Source organism: Oncorhynchus mykiss, chromosome 5 (assembly GCF_013265735.2).
Source record: "Oncorhynchus mykiss isolate Arlee chromosome 5, USDA_OmykA_1.1, whole genome shotgun sequence".
Classification (NCBI taxonomy): domain Eukaryota; kingdom Metazoa; phylum Chordata; class Actinopteri; order Salmoniformes; family Salmonidae; genus Oncorhynchus; species Oncorhynchus mykiss.
The window spans coordinates 59,550,415-59,568,166 of record NC_048569.1 but is presented as its reverse complement, the minus strand read 5'-3'; the positions used below and the strand labels follow the sequence as shown (position 1 = coordinate 59,568,166).

The 17,752-nt window shown below is 41.4% G+C and overlaps 1 protein-coding gene across 9 annotated transcripts in view; it reads left to right on the top strand.

The window, feature by feature from the left end:
* Positions 1-4,490: 4,490 nt before the first annotated feature.
* LOC110524184 (unconventional myosin-IXb) overlaps positions 4,491-17,752 on the top strand; it is a 94,897-nt gene continuing 81,635 nt past the window's right edge. For 7 of the 9 annotated variants that reach the window (XM_021603593.2, XM_021603589.2, XM_021603591.2 and 4 more), the window contains exon 1: positions 4,494-4,894. The gene's annotated coding sequence lies outside the window, so the exon portion shown is untranslated. Of the gene's footprint in view, positions 4,895-17,752 lie in introns of all 9 variants that reach the window. The other 2 variants (XM_021603586.2, XM_021603592.2) reach the window with 2 other exon arrangements.

Here is a 17,752-nt window from a genome sequence, read left to right as displayed (position 1 = left end):
TTTGATGCTAGCATTTTCGAAACTGAGTAAATGGAGCCGAATGTATTGATAAAAGTCACTTTGTTCGAGAGAGATTTACATGGTTATCAAAACGTCGCTCCTAGAGTGTACGGCTCTCTTTAATTTTCAAGGTTTCTAATCCGCTAGCCAGCACCACGCCTAAATAGGTGTGCGTTTCTTTTCTTCTAGATTATCAAAATGTCACGCCAGGGTAAGCCTTATTTTAAGTAGGGAGGCACCGATATGACAGTTTTGGACAATACTGATATTTTCCTTGCCAAAAAAAATGATACCGATATTTAACATTTTTGCAGCCTTTTAAGCATTCTAGTACAGTTAAATAGTTGAAACACACACACATTGACCAAAAGTTATTTTGTTGGCATTTACGTATGTCCCTATTACTAGTAAAACATAATCAAAACCAATTTCTTTCACTTACTTGCTGTGCTGTTTCGTTGTTCATTTGTTCAGTCTCAACCAGGATATCATCATAAATGTAAAGCAGTGAAGTTTCAGCTCTGTCTTTTCGTGGCTTCTCTTCCTCGGTGCGCACTGTCAGTGTGTCCGTTTCCATCTTGTCCAGCTGTGTCTAACATTTCACTTAAACCCTGTTTCTTGTCTGCATCGAAGTAGCAGTCCTTGTACCTAGCATCGAGCATGGTGGCAACACAGTAGAGGCTCAGAGAGAATGTTCCCGAATCACTTGTTCACAGCCTCTAGTAGAGTACCTTTCCAAGTTAAGCCGACGGTCTGTGTTCGTATTTTTGTTGAGCAGGCGTTTCAATGCCATGACAGAGGGTATCACGTCTGCTGCAGACACAGTTGAGCTTATTTCTCGAGTCAGTTGTTCGAATGGATCTAGGAGTGTTCATGTGTCAAACATGTTCTCAAATGCAATTGAAATGGCAGCAGCGGTATGAGAACCAGCACATTATTGAGCATGGAATACAGCTTTCCTCAGTATGAAATCCTCATGGACCCACTGTGCTGTCAGACTCATAATGCTCATGTGGCTGACATCGCTGGTCCAAATGTCAGTTGTGAAGCTAATAACAGTGACTCCCATAGCAAGTAGCTCATGGATGTGAGTTTCAACAATACTGTATAACAACATTTGAAAAACAGTGCCTACTTGGTAGTGTGTACCGGTGCCTGACCAGTCGGCGAAAGCCAACATCATCTACGACAGAGAAAGCTAGATTGTCAAGGGCAATGAATTTCACTATCTTGGTGTTAATGGATTTCGCCTTTGAGTTGTCTAGACAAAAGACTGCTCGATCCACAACAGCAGACATTGTGGGCTAGGTTAGGAATGCTGTTGCACGTGTTGCGCCTTATTGTTTGTGGCATCACTACGTCATCTACCTACGTTATATAGGTATGCACATCAGCTTTGACACCGGTTTTGCACATCGGCATTAAACTATACATCGGAACGATGCTGATGTTGGCATTTTTAGCCAATATCGGACAATTCTTACTAATATATTGTGCATACCTAATTTTCAGTGTTTCTAAAATTCCCTATGGGAAAAATTAATGATGGGAAAACGATTGGAACCATTTCCCTGTTTGACCTCTGTTTTCTGGGTATTGAGGTTACAGGGTTAAGGATTAGGTTAAAAATCACATTTTAAGAGAAATTGTAGAAATAGGTGGGGTACGACCAACACCACCGAGGTGAAACACCATTGTAATAGTTGCATCTATTTGATTTTATCTCTACTAGACAAATAAAAGACAAATCAAACTAAGCCGGTTTCCACTTTCGTCTGTGATGTTACAACTGTACTCAAGTGCATCACTCATCTAATATCTGTAGAGGGCGCTGAGCAATTTAATTTTTGGTGCAACAGTGCTTTGAATGGAATATCGCTTGCAGCTTTTTCTCAACTTTTTCCCACCGCGCGTAGCCCGCTAGAGAGAACCGTTCTCCTAGCAGCAGGATATTATGATGAAAGCACAATCGGGAATGATCTTTTCTAAATAAGAGTCCCCCTGCAAAGACATGCTAAACTGAGAATAGCTATTTTTTTTAGCCATCTCCTGCAATACTACTGTTTTTCACAGCATTGCAAACAGTGGTGTAAACATACCCCCAAAAAACTACTTAAGTAGTACTTTAAAGTATCTCCTAAAGTATTTACTATTTATATTTTTGACAACTTTTACTTAATTACATTTCTTAAGAAAGTCATACAATTTTTAGTCAATATATTTTCACTGACACCCCAAAATACTTGGACTCTTTTCCAGTCCTTCAAAATGTAACAATTCTAAGGAGATGATTGTGGACTTCAGGAAACAGCAGAGGGAACACCCCCCTATCCACATCGATGAAACAGTAGTGGAGAGGGTAGTAAGTTTTAAGTTCCTCGGCGTACACATCACAGACAAACTGAATTGGTCCACCCACACAGACAGCATCGTGAAGAAGGCGCAGCAGCGCCTTTTCAACCTCAGGAGGCTGAAGAAATTTGGCTTGTCACCAAAAGCACTCACAAACTTCTACAGATGCACAATCGAGAGCATCCTGTCGGGCTGTATCACCGCCTGGTACGGCAACTGCTCTGCCCACAACCGTAAGGCTCTCCAGAGGGTAGTGAGGTCTGCACAACGCATCACCGGGGGCAAACTACCTGCCATCCAGGACACCTACACCACCCGATGTCACAGGAAGGCCATAAAGATCAAGGACAACAACCACCCGAGCCACTGCCTGTTCACCCCGCTATCATCCAGAAGGCGAGGCCAGTACAGGTGCATCAAAGCTGGGACCGAGAGACTGGAAAACAGCTTCTATCTAAAGGCCATCAGATTGTTAAACAGCCACCACTAACATTGCGTGGCTGCTGCCAACACACTGACTCAACTCCAGCCACTTTAATAATGGGAATTGATGGGAAATCATGTAAAATATATCACTAGCCACTTTAAACAATGCTACCTAATATAATGTTTACATACCCTACATTATTCATCTCATATGTATACGTATATACTGTACTCTATATCTTCTACTGCATCTTTATGTAATACATGTATCACTAGCCACTAACTATGCCACTTTGTTTACATACTATCTCATATGTATATACTGCACTCAATACCATCTACTGTATCTTGCCTATGCCGCTCTGTACCATCACTCATTCATATATCTTTATGTACATATTCTTTATCCCCTTACACTTGTGTCTATAAGGTAGTCGTTTTGGAATTGTTAGCTAGATTACTTGTTGGTTATTACTGCATTGTCGGAACTAGAAGCACAAGCATTTCGCTACACTCGCATTAACATCTGCTAACCATGTGTATGTGACAAATAAAATTTGATTTGATTTGATTCACACGCTTATTAAGAGAACATCCCTGGTGTTCCCTACTTACTCTGATTTCTCGGACACTCTAAACAGTCATGCTTCGTTTGTAAATGATGTCTAAGTGTTGGAGTGTGCCCCTGGATATCCAGAAATAAATCAATAAAACATGGTGCCGTCTAGTTTGCTTAATATAAGGAATTTTAAATTATTTCGACTTTTACTTTTGATACATGAGAATATTTTTTGCAATTATATTTACTTTTGATACTTAAGTATATTTAAAACAATTGTTTTAGACTTTTACGCAAGTAGTGTTTTACTGGGTGACCACCACTTTTACGTGACTCATTTTCTAGTAAGTTATCGTTACTTTTTTCTCAAGTATGACAATTAGGTACTACTTCCACCTCTGACTGCAACTACTTTTGACAAAATAAATTAAGAATTTGAAGTATTTTATCCCAGCATTTCTTTTTGAAGGTTACACAAATACTGGTATGCTGAAATTTAAAGAAATACACTTTGAAAAAACAAACAAATATATGTTATTGGAATTACTTTATGGAGGGGGTGGAGAACGAAGTGCTGCTGAATATGTACAAAATAGGTCTCCCTCCAAAACGACACCTATTTGGTTAGTATAGACCCTACTGAGAATTTCCCACCCCACTTTAGCTGAGACAAGTAGATTTGGTTTTCCCATGTAAAGTCTATTACAGTGTATTCCATTGGAGGATATAGATGGGGTGGAGTGAAAAGCCAGCAGCAGGCCGTGTGACAATCCCCCTAAACAACAAACCATATTTTGTTAGTAGAGACCCTAATGAGTATTTTTCCACTCCCCTTTAGCTAAGACAGGTAGAAAAGTTCACTCTACAGCCCAATTTTCTCAACATGCCAGCGTCAACATTGTATTTTTTCATTATTGGTCTTTAAAAAAATGTCAACCTTATTTTGGATTTGTTTTCATAAATTACTCATCGACATTTCTTGTTGGCACAATAAAAGTGTCTGCTGATAAAAATATATATATATATATTTGTAATCAGTTAATGATATTGGAATGTGTTGAAATGCGGGCTTTTATCTATATATTTTTTTATTGCCATAACTAAAGTGACGTTATCATTTGTGCTGCTGGCAGAATAGTACTTTGCTAGAAAAAGGAAGTAGAGTAGCTGGCTAGCAGTTATTAGTCAGCTCGATAAACCAGCAAGTAGGTTTGAAAAGGATGTACAATTCAACGTATTTTACTACAAGACAGGTTTTAATATTCGGGTAAGATAGCAATAGCAAACAGGTACACCACCTTGTAGATACATAACTTTGCGGGTTGCTTATGTTTTTGACTGTTAGCTAATTTAATTGCGTAATTTTACTGCTTGATTCTGAACGACAACGTCCTTAGCTAACAGGCTAACGTTAGCTGAATGTATTTGGTTAGCCAATCTTGATTTAATCAACAAGGGAACTACAAAAGCAGCTTTTTAAATTATCCGTCAGTTGTATGCGGGAAATACAATAAGGAAATGAGTCATCTTAGACGATGAGAAAAACAACTGAACAAGGTAAGATAATGTATGTTTATCTAGTAACAATGCTTGTTCTGAACGTAAGTTTGTCAATGAACAAATCAATGAAATATGGGAAGCAGACCCTAGACAGAATTGTTGTGCCGTATCCAAATCATTTGGTGTAGGAGTTTTAGGGAACGAAGTGTCGCTATAGTAATCAATAGTGATAAGACATTTCACTGCAGTTCATTGATGTCTATAATTCAAGTTACCTCAGTGTCTACTTCCTCTTTTGATTATCATTCCAATGTCCAAAAAAAGCAGCCAGACAAGTTGGTAGTGAACTTAACAAAACCCATTTGCCTCTATGCATTGTGACAACGAGTGCTCTTGCTCATTGTCTGAGCTTTACACATACAAGTGTCGCTGACATACGTTTTATGACACATCTTGGAGCAAAAAAGAGTGGGGTAGCCAAGCTTCAAAGTTAGAGGACTCTCTCCTCTGTAATTCAGTCCCACGTCCTTTCACCTCCACCCAACCACATTGCTGCCAAAATCCTCCACAGCATTGTAGCTACATTACTAATGTATGACCTGTGGAAAAACTTAATCACAAACAGAAAAAGACCAAATAGGAACAAGGTCGTTCCATGTCATTTCAGCAAGCCCTGACACCCATCATCTCTTATTACAGAAACAAATTCAGAACAGTTAGAAGATAAGCATTCTGGAAACATTATTTTGTTGAAATATAATTATATCTGAGAAATTAAGGTAATTGATTGCACCCATATTGGCCATTTACATTTTTTAAGATTCATATAATTTCAAATAAATATAGTACCCAACACATGATTTGGACCAAACTTTTTTTCTAATGAGTAAGACAACCATGGTACCACTTTTTTTTTTTTTTTTTTGCATTTGTGGACCAAATCCAATGAATAGGAGGGATTCTTTAAAAAAAAACCCACCTGGAACAGCACCATTTAGTGGTCAGAACCTGGTAAAATCAGGATGTAAGCTGGGACATAAACCCAACAACTTCAATTACTAATTTCTCTGGACAGGGGGGGGAAAACATCACCAAATTCACTGAAAATACATTACGTAGGATGAAGAAACAATACTCAGAGCCCCAGCTCCATACTACTTGTCAAACATAGAGAACTAATACTATATACTTGTTGTTGGGGTGGGATGTGGGTGTCTTGACCATTTCTTTGGGTTCCTCATGTCTAACTCATTGTTAGAAAATGTTTACTCCAACTTGGATTTTAGGTTATATTTTTAATATAATAATCCTATACATTTTAAATAGCCAACTTGTGTGCAATCAATTAGCTGAATTATCAGTGATCAAATTCAATTCAACAAAATAATGTTCCTGGAATACTAATCTCATCTGTTTCTAACATAAAAGATTTCAGAACAATCTGAGATGGGGAGTGCCAATCGTCTTTCTTGTGCTTTTTAAGGTGCAAGATCCCAACAGTGAAATTAGGTGTATGTTTAGCTGAAGTCTGTCATTCTTGAACTTGCTATTTGGTGTTATTCCAGTGGGGGTGTGTAATGTGCAAGTCATTTCCTTCTGATGAAATAATGTATTTACACTTCCCTCTGTAAGCTGCTCTGTTTGCCATGTGTCTGCATTTAGTGGCCCTTACAGCTTCAACTTCTTTGAAAGAGTTCTGTGCTGAACAAGATACAGCGACCATTTCGACCCCTAACTCTGATTAGTAAACCTGATTGGGGAACAGGAAACCAATGTAATAAATAGAGACTTTGTTTCATAGCTGACTCAAATGCCTTGGAATGTTAAAGATATGAAAGACAGGGTTTCATTTGAATAATTTTCTTCTGGATCCACTGCAGAAAGCACACTGGATCCACATAAAGTTTTTTTTTGTTTGTCTTAAGGGCCATATGGCCCCTGGCTCATACACCATTGCCCTACTGTTGTCAGGCTACTGGTGTTGGAAAAGTGGGAGGGTTTAAAGCTCAGGGTGACGTTCCATTTTTAGGAGTCGGGAGTTCTAATTGGCCTAAACAGCCTGGCGGATGCAATTGAGTGGAACTGTAGGTGGAAAGATGATCAACGTAATTTCTTTATCAACCAGATATGTCTTGATATTCACTCCATTTACAACACTTTGATAAAGGAATGCTTTGATACCTCATTTTACAAGCAGTCTATTCTCTCTGATGATAGGCTAATGTGATAGAAAATATTTGCAGTACATAGGCTAACTCAGTACATAGGCTAACTTAACAGAAATCCACACTTGTGTTGACTTCATCCACAATCCTTTTTCCTATTTGCACAGGCAACATTGCTTTTGCATAAGCAACTAAGCAGATGGAAAGCTCTTTTCAGAGAAGTCTCATCAGTTTGATTAATTCACCAAAACTAAACCTGTAGGTCTAGCACTTTAATACAGGAACTGTTGTTGTTCCCTGTTTTATGTCTTATCAAGCACACAGCATGTTACACAACTGCATTAAATGTTTACAATTTTTTAATTAGGTTATTTCCTAGGCCCTACATTTCTTAGTCTCATACTATAGCCTTAACGAATGATGCTACTTTACAATGAGTGTACAAAACATTAAGAACACCTGCTCTTTCCATGATACTGACAGCTATGATCCCTTATTGATGTCACTTGTTTAATCCACTTCAATTAAGGGAAGGTGACAGGTTAAATAATAATTTAAGCCTTGAGACAATTGAGACATTGATTGTGTATGTGTGTCATTCAGAGGGTGAATGGACAAGACAAAATATTTAAGTGCCTTTGAACAGTGTATGGTAGTAGGTGCTAGGGACAGCGGTTTGTGTCAAGAACTGCAACACTGCAGGGTTTTTCATGCGCAACAGTTTCCTGTGTGTAACAAGAATGGTCCACCACCCAAAGGCCATCCAGTTAACTAGGCACAACTGTGGGAAGCATTGAAGTCATCATGGGCCAGCATCCCTGTGGAACTTTTTTTTTTACACCCTGTAGTCCATGGCCCAACGAATTGAGGCTGTTCCGAGGGGGAGGGGCACGCAACTCAATATTAGGATGGCGTTCCTAATGTTTGGTGTACTCTGTGTATGTCGGAGGCTTGAGTGTAAGCCATTGACTGTATGGTGTAGGCCTATTGTGTTTTTAATTGTGCGGAAATGTGTTTCTTATTTTTAGATGATGACTCTCAGAAGTGGTTAAGCAAAGTGATGTATATGGGTGGGTGCGTTTAGTGAAGAGATGAAAGCTGTCTGGGAACCATCTCTAGCCATCTTATCTCCCAAGCCTGTTCCTGACTGTGTCGTTCTGAGTTTCTCGAATAACTTGAAGTCACCCTCATTTTTCCACGCAGGCCCTAAGCAATGATGACTCATGGCTACTTTGCGAAATTAGGTCAGAGAAAGTATACTGAACAAAAATATAAACACAACATGGAAAGTGTTGGTTTCATGAGCTGAAATAAAAAATCCCAGAAATATTCCATGTGCACAGAAAGCTTATTTCTTTCTGATTTTGTGCACAAATTTGTTTAAATCCCTGTTAGTGAATATTTCTCCTTTGCCAAGATAATCCATCCACCTAACAGGAGTGGCATATCAAGAAGCTGATTAAACAGCATGATCATTACACAGGTGCACGTTGTGCTGGGTAGAGTAAAAGGCCACTCTAAAATGAGCAGTTCTGTCACACAACACAATGCCACAGATGTCCCAAGTTGAGGGAGTGTGCACTTGGCATGCTGACTGCAAGAATGTCCACCAGAGCTGCTATTCAATGTTCATTTCTCTACCATAAGCTGCCTCCAACGTCATTTTAGAGAATTTGGCAGTACGTCCAACAGGCCTCAATCATTAGGCCCTAATCTATGGATTTCACATGACTAGGCAGTGGCGCAGCCATGGGTGGGCCTGGGAGGGCATAGGCCCACCCACAAGGGAGACAGGCCCACCCATGGCTGCACCCTTGCCCAGTCATGTGAAATCCATAGACTAGGGCATAATGAATTTATTTCAATTGACTGATTTCCTTTTGAACTGTAACACAGTAAAATAGCTGCCTGTTGCATTTTATATTTTTGCATCGTTTATAATTAAGTAGGCCTATGCATGACACATTCACTTTTTGTATGTGACTTCATAGATTTGAAACCATTCTGGTTTAATAGGTATCCATGTTTGGACTTGGAGTGTGGAGAAGGATGTGTATCCCAGTGCTGGCATTGCAGTGTTCTCTGTAACAAACCCTGAACAGTCCCTCTGCACTTCCATGGTCAGATTTTTTTTATTTTTATCCTCCAAATGGTAAAGAATATGATTTGGGAATCTGATCCTAGATCTGTCGTTCTTGTTAGAAACACTAATGAGTCTCCCAGCTCCCCCAGTCTGTTTATATGCTGCCTGGTCTACCTGTAGAGGTAGTCAAAGCCACCTGCCCTCGCATGATACTATACAACAGTCTCAGCAGTTATTCGGTGGCATTGAAATTATTTTAGAAGATGAAAGGACTTCAACTCACACAATTGCAGGATTCGAGACTGCGACCCAGTAGACCCTTTGACATGGCGATGCGACATCAATTTAAAATTGGTCGCTAGCGCTATTGTTTTCATTGGTCACATTTGTTTTTTAGTTTACAATTTGCTTTTTAAATTTTTTTATCAAGATTTATTAAAACAGCAATGGGTATGCAAACCAGGTATAAAAGTTTGTTCTGAAGTCATATTTAAATCTTTGCGATGGACAATTCAGTCATGAACTGTTTAAATAAAACATTTCTAAAGGCTTTACCAAAACTTTCCCAATTAAATGTTGTAAACTCTGCCATTACATTGTGAATATATATATATATCTCTCTCTCTCTCTCAGCAAAAAATAAACGTCACTTTTTCAGGACCCTGTCTTTCAAAGATCATTCGTAAAAATCCAAACAACTTCACAGATGTTCATTTGTAAATGGTTTAAACACTGTTTCCCATGCTTGTTCAATGAACCATAAATAATTAATGGACATGCACCTGTGGAATGGTCATTAAGACACTAACAGCTTACAGATGGTAGGCAATTAAGGTCACAGTTATGAAAACTTAGGACACTAAAGAGGCCTTTCTACTGACTCTGGAAAAACACCAAAAGAAAGATGCCCAGGGTCCCTGCTCATCTGCGTGAACGTGCCTTAGGCATGCTGCAAGGAGGCATGATGTGGTCAGGGCAATAAATTACAATGTCCGTACTGTGAGACGCCTAAGACGGCGCGACAGCGAGACAGGATGGACAGCTGATCGTCCTCGCAGTGGCAGACCACGTGTAACAACACTTGCACAGGATCGGTACATCTGAACATCACAACTGCGGGACAGGTACAGGATGGCAACAACAACTGCCCGAGTTACACCAGGAACGTACAATTCCCTCCATCAGTGCTCAGCCTGTCCACAATAGGCCGAGAGAGGCTGGACTGAGGGCTTGTAGGCCAGTTGTAAGGCAGGTCCTCACCAGACATCACCGGCAACAATGTCACCTATGGGCACAAACCCACCGTTGCTGGACCAGACAGGACTGGCAAAAAATGACTCAACGAGTCGCAGTTTGTCTCACCAGGGGTGATGGTCGGATTCGCGTTTATCGTCGAAGGAATGAGCGTTACACTGAGGCCTGTACTCTGGATCAATTTGGAGGTGGAGGGTCCGTCATGGTCTGGGGCGGTGTGTCACAGCATCATCGGACTGCACTTGTTTGCCTGCCTGCAATGTCATCTCAACACTGTGTTACAGGGAAGACATCCTCCTCCCTCGTGGTACCCTTCCTGCAGGCTCATCCTGACATGACCCTCCAGCATGACAATGCTATACTGCTTGTTCTGTGCGTGATTTCCTGCAAGACAGGAATGTCAGTGTTCTACCATGGCCAGCGACGAGCCCATTGAACACGTCTGGGACCTGTTGGATCGGAGGGTGAGGGCTAGGGCCATTCCCCTCAAATGTCTGGGAACTTGCAGGTGCCTTGGTGGAAGAGTAGGGTAACATCTCACAGCAAGAACTGGCAAACCTGGTGCAGTCCATGAGGAGATGCACTGCAGTACTTAATGCATTTAGTGGCCACACCAGATACTGACTGTTACTTTTGATTTTGTCCCCCCCTTTGTTCAGGGACACATTATTAAATTTCTGTTAGTCACATGTCTGTGGAACTCGTTCAGTTTGTCTCAGTTGTTGAATCTTATGTTCGTACAAATAGTTACACATGTTAAGTTTGCTGAAAATAAATGCAGTTGACAGTGAACTTTTTTGTGTTTTTTTGCTGAGTTACATATTGCTATGCAAAAATGTGTGTTTTTTTTTATTTGTGAGTGAATCTGATTTAAACTCTGATACCTGGAACAATAATTTGCATGGGCCTTCAGATCTTCAGTTTCACAGATGCACCATTGAGAACATATTGACTGGCTGGTGGTTGAAGGTGGTGTGTACGGCCCAGTACGTCACTGTCGGCGAGCTCCCTGCCATCCTTTGCCTAGCTAGCTCAACTGGTAGAACATGAGACTCTAAATCTCAGGGTCGTGGATTCGTGCGCCACATTGGGCGCTCTGTTTGGGGCTCCTGAGTGGCACAGTCATCTAAGGCACTGCATCTCAGTCACTACAGACCCTGGTTTGATTCCAGGCTGTATCACAACCGGACGTGATTAGGAGTCCCATAGGGCGGCACACATTTGGCCCAGGGTTGTTAGGGTTTGGCCGGGGTAGGCCGTCAATGTAAATAAGAATTTGTTCTTAAATCACTTGCCGAGTTAATAAAAAAAAAAAAAAAAAAATTGTATGTATATACCTCACACGTCAGAGGAAGGACCTAAAAATTGTCCGACTCCACCGAAGTCATACTGTCCTCTCTGCTACCGCACGGCAAGCATAACTGATGCTCCAAGTATGGAACCAACAGGACCCTGAACAGCTTCTACACCCAAGTCATAATACTGCTAAATAGTTAACCAAATACCTAGCCGGATGATCTGCATTGACACCCCCCCCCTGGACTAACTCTTCTGACTCGTCACATATGCTGATGCTACTGCTTATTATCTATCCTGTAGCTTAGTCACTTTGCCCCTACCCATATGTACAGTGCCTTCAGAAAGTATTCATACCTGTGGACTTATTCCACATTTTGTTGTTAGTCTGAATTCAAAATTGATTTTGTCACCCATCTACACAATACCCCAGAATGAAAAAGTGAAAACATATTTTTAGAGATGTTTGCAAATGTATTAACAATGAAATAGAGCTCTCTTTCACTATACTTTTGTAGAAGCATTTAAATTATGCTTTCCCGGGCCAGTATTCTTGTCATTTGGGCTAGTAGCTTTCAGTTGGCACTGGCAAATGTACCTGAATGTCAAGCCCTGCAAGGGCATGCTAATTTAGAAGATGGCTAGTCATTATTAGCCTGGTTCTGTATAGAATGCAGGTACATTTATGGGACACAGGTCATTATCGTTGCACAGTGTCAAAAAATCGGTATGACCAGATCAAGAGCTGGTGCCATCAACTGGAAAAAGTTTGTTTGGAACCCTGACTTGGAGAGGAGCTGCTGCCTTGAAATGACAGTTCTGTAATAAATAGGCTAGGCCAAGTTGTGACTTTACTTTGAAATGACATCTAAATCTAATGGAACTGTTAAGTCACTAGATAAATGAGAATGAATCAGCCTTAAGTTACTATGTGATAATATTGCTGAGGACATTTCTTGGCATGAAGGTCGTGGACACGTAGAGGCCTGTCTTTGTGTTTTTCAGGGAGGCTGTTTTCTTCCTGTCTCCTGTTGAAGAATACTGGGATGGGCAGGGAGGAGTGATCCTTTGTTAGTGTAGTTTACCTTTAGGCTTTCATTGTAAATAAGAATTTGTTCTTAAATGACTTGCCTAGTTTAAATAAAGGTTAAATAAAAACATTTCAGTTCCCTTACCAAGTAACTCATTCACTGTCCATAGGCTAGTGTTCAAAAAAGGTGACAAGTTGTCATTATGTAGGCATATTACAGTAATGCACTCCTTTAAGAACATCTGTCCCAATTTATATTTGCATTAATTCCAAGTACAGTATAGGAGTTTGTACCAGCAGTTTTTTTTGTTTATTTGAACACTAAGCCATTGGTTCTTATAAGCTCAGCAGGTTGCCTTGAACTGGTAATTTCTGAAAAGTTTGTCCAATATAGGCTAGAATATGGAGTTGTCCTTGCAGGTGTTGGGCCCAGGTCCTCTGTGTCTCTGTCTGTGATTGGCTGAGATTTTGGTCAGAGCGGGCCTCTAATCCAGAGGAGCCTTGCCTGCAGTATATTGACAGGAATGCTCCTGGGTGTGTCGTTTTGTGGGGAGAAAGAAGAAAGCGCTTTGAATTCTGCAGTGAGCAGCTAACCAAGCTATGTGGTGCGGATTTGGCGACAACGTGTTTTTTTTGGTACTTTTTAAACGTATGGAAAACGCTTAAGCTGGAGACAGAACTTGGACGGCACTCCACAATCCTGCTGGCAACTCTGCTCTCTCAATGTGGGCAATCTGAATTTATTGCGAGTTTATAAATAGATGCAATTGCAGTGTATAAGTGAAAAAGCAAGACTGTCAATTTGAAGGGATATATTTGTTTGGGGCTGTTGTGCTGAGCCTTCATTCAGGCCATCATAAAATAACATGCACATAATGAAGTAAAACATAATGACGTCATGATGATGAATGATCAAAGACTGAACTAGGTGTTTAGCTGGAGTTTTAGTGTAGCTTAATGTTCATCCACAAAATGCAACAATTTTCTAGCAGAGTGACGTGTGAAGTGTGTGAGTCATGGACAGGTGACTGCATTTAAAAGCCACTTGTCGCATCATGCACGTCAAAGAGCTATCCCAGAAGATGGCGTAGGCTTAGACAACATCTTAATATGCACTTTCAAAGACCACATCACAGGTTTAGGGGCAGCCCCTGTAGACATTTTCCTTGGTTGTCTTGTCCAGACAGGGAGGGAGGTACCCAAACGGGTACTGGTAGTGTTTTTAAATATTCTATTCCTGTAGACTAGGCCATTCTACATTATAAATAATATACTGTAAAATTAGTATCCCAGGTCAAGTAGAGACTATTGGACCATGGCTCTACACCCACCCACTAGCGGTTCGGTCCCTGAGCTTAGCTCTCTCAGGAAGAGCGCTGTCTGGCCGTGTGTGTGGTGTGGACAGGATGACTGGTTGTTTGCCCTGGTGAGAAGTAATGCATTCCCCCTCTATCCTTTGTGGTCAGTGAGCCAGGCCCAGAGACATGACAGGCACTCCCCTGCACCAGACCCAGTCCTAGCATCCACCTTAAACCTGGCTACTCCAGAATCGCAACGATCGGTCAAGGCCACCCTTTTTTCTCCATTTCCTCTGACTAGCAGTACAGGTCCTGGGTGCGCTTTGGTTTCCTGTTTTAGAACATTAGCCTGATATTGATGCTTCATAAACTTTAGAATTGCTATAATATGTCCATGGCTAAGTTAATTGAATTGGTTGCGATGTGAAAAGTTACGTCTATGAAGTGATGTGAATTCCCCCGCTGCTCCTCATGATGGTGATGATGAATATCAGTGGCCTGTTCCAGTGCCACAGTTCCAAGGTTCCTCTGGAGACCAAGGCCCAGTAAATAAACACTGTGTACGAGAGAACACTGAGAGAAAATAACACGAGGCTAAAGAGACCCGTTCATAATGGAGCTCCCACCCACCATTTTGACTGGACGATTAATGACGGGACAGGCGCAAAGGAGGGACATTTTTGAAAAAATAAATAAATCAGCCAGGCGAGGCAATAATAGTGACGAATGATTCCCATTGAATGTGCCAGCTAGTCCAGCAACGGCAGTCAGTGTGACTGAACTGAACTCGGTATATGTTCCAGGCTGCAGCTCGAGCTGGCTGCGTAGTGAGGGATGCCTTAACGATTATGGTGAGTGATGGGTGGGAAAGAACAGAAGACCTAGACTCAGTGTTTAGTATTGCCCGGGTTCACCTGGTTGCGTTTGCTTGTAATCTATTTTTACCTTTGTCCAAGTCTGTCTGTTCACGGCTGAATGTCTCCAAATGTATGTTATGTTTTCGTGGAAGATTCTATCTTGCTGAATGTTAATATAAGACATTCTAAGGCCATTTGGGGCGGCCGGTAGCCTAGTTGCAAGATCGAGTCCTCGAGCTGACAAGGTAAAAATCTGTTCTGCCCATGAGCAAGGCAGTTAACCCACTGTTCGTTCCTAGGCCGTCATTAAGAATTTGTTCTTACCTTTATTTAACTAGGCAAGTCAGTTAAAATCAATTTAAAAAAAGGATCCATATGGAAGTGGCACTGTCAGCAGGCCTAGGCTGTAGGCCTAGACCACATTTTATGGTTCGGGGCAACATTGTGGTTTTGAGATGGCATTCTAGTTCAGCAAAATTAACTGACTTACCAAAACAATGTGCCTGAAGCCGTTTAGATCATAGTTTGTCACTTTACTGACCATCTGTGGATTTTCAAGGTGAGAAAGGAGTTATCCTTTCTAAAATGGTTGTAGTCGCACCTTTTTAGTGCAGGAACCCGACAGGGCACCCAAACATCACCAGGGGCACGCCACAGTGAAGACTGCTCCACTGCCCTATAGGAAGAGATTACACAAGCCCTCCTTGGTAACAGACAAGCTCCTTATATCAACATGCTATTTTATGGCAATCCCGGTTGAACACATGGTTTAGTCTGATGGGGTGTGGTCCGGGTTTAGTACTTGACCTTAAGCTCCTGTCTTCAGAGCATTGTCTACTAGGAGTAGGAGTGAGGGAGTATGGGAGGGCTTTAGCAAGGGGGGAGGGAGAAGTTAGTGGCTATTCTGGTGCCACAATGGAGTCATGTGTTTTTAGAGCAGAGGCCCACATGAGTGCTCCCGCACAATATCCCCTCTGTCTGCCTCCTTGCCACAACTTCCCATTCACCTCTTGAGTTCTGCCACTTGACGCTCACAGCTGCTCCCTCCATGCCTCCCCTATTCTTGCCCACGTCTTGAGAGAAGAATACCCCCCCCCCACCCCCCCCCCCCCCCCCCCTCTTTGCTCGGGCTTATTCAGGAGGGATGCAGCATTACAGAATGTAGACATGTTTCGATGGGATGTAGATTGAACAGTTGTCAGCTCCAGAGGCCTCTAACTGTAAATAGTCTGCTCTATGGTTTATTTCTCTCTTCAAAATTCTGCTCCCCACTGACCTAACCCCCACCAGGTCTGAGCAGTTTTAAGAGCAAAAGGCAGGATGTCCTGAGCCATGGAATGCTCTGGATTTCCTTATTGTAAAGGTAATGTTTCATGTGACCGCATTGAGTTGTTTCGACTCATCCGCCTGACTGAAGGCACATTTCCCCTTTAACGCCGTCATCCCCATCCATTCAAGCTGCCTTCTGGTTAAAATCATCTTCTGCTGGGAACTCCTCTATTCTCATGCATGCAGGTCCTCTGGATTGAAAGTTGTGATTAAACCTCGTTGGTCTGCTGCGTGTGGTTTATAGACTTGTTAGCTGACAACGTCCCAAACGATGGGGCAGAAGTCTGTGTTATGATTCTGGACGGTCCGATAACTGGCAACAATGACAAGAAGTTTCTATGTTGGGAATCGTAGGTGGCTTGTTTCAGCTCATTGAATCTTATTGATACCTTGTTTTGACTCCTGACACATCTATACTAATATGGCAAATTCACTGCTAACCAACAAAATGTGATGTCTCGAATGCATCACTACAGTTACTTGTCACATGCATTATAAACAACAGGTGTAGACTAACAGTGAAATGCTTAATTATGGGTAGCGCTGTTTAGGTGACCGTATAACCGCCACAACGGCGGTCACGAGTCATGACTGCAGTCAAATTCCACTTCACTGTTTAGTCATCGTAATTGGGCTTCTCCAAGAGCTGATGCTGCTGATGGTCATTATTAGCCTACCAAACTTGCTAACTGCCTGGTACTCAGCACTACATTTGATTTATTTAACCTTTATTTAACTCGGCAAGTCAGTTAACTTCTCACGGGCAGGTGGGATGCTACCGTCCCATCTCGACAACTTCCGGTGAAATTGCAGTGTGTGAAATTCAAATTATAGAAATATTTAACATTCATGAAAATACAAGTGTCATACATCAAAATAAAGCTTAACTTATTGTTAACCTCTTGCTGTTAGGGGTCAGTATTTTCATTTTTGGAAAAAAAACTTTCCCGTTTTAAACGGGATATTTTGTCAGGAGAAGATGCTAGAATATGCATATAATTGACAGCTTTGGATAGAAAACACTAACGTTTCAAACTGTAAAGATATTGTCTGTGTATAACAGAACTGATGTTGCAGGCGAAAGCCTGAGAGAAATCCAATCCGGAAGTGCCCCAGGTTTTGAAAGTGCTGCGTTCCAATGACTCCCTATATGGCTGTGAATGTACCATCAACGAGCTTACGCTTTCTATGTATTCCCCACGGTGTCTACAGCATTGTGACGTAGTTTTACGCATTTCTGTTGAAGATTAGCCGTATGGGGACACATTGTGTAAGTGGTCACATGGTGGCTCCGAGAGATTCTCACGTAAAGTGCAGAGGTAGCCATTACTCCAATCGGTCTTAGAGAAAAGGAATTGTCCCGACGGATATATTATCGAATAGATATTAGAAAAACACCTTGAGGATGGATTCTAAACAACGTTTGCCATGTTTCTGTCGATATTATGGAGCTAATTTGGAATATTTTTCGGCATTGTGGTGACTGCAATTTCCGGGCGATTTCTCAGCCAACCGTGAAGAACAAACGGAGCTATTTCGCCTACAAAAATAATATTTTTGGAAAAAATTAACTTTGGCTGTCTACCTGGGAGTGTCGTGAGTG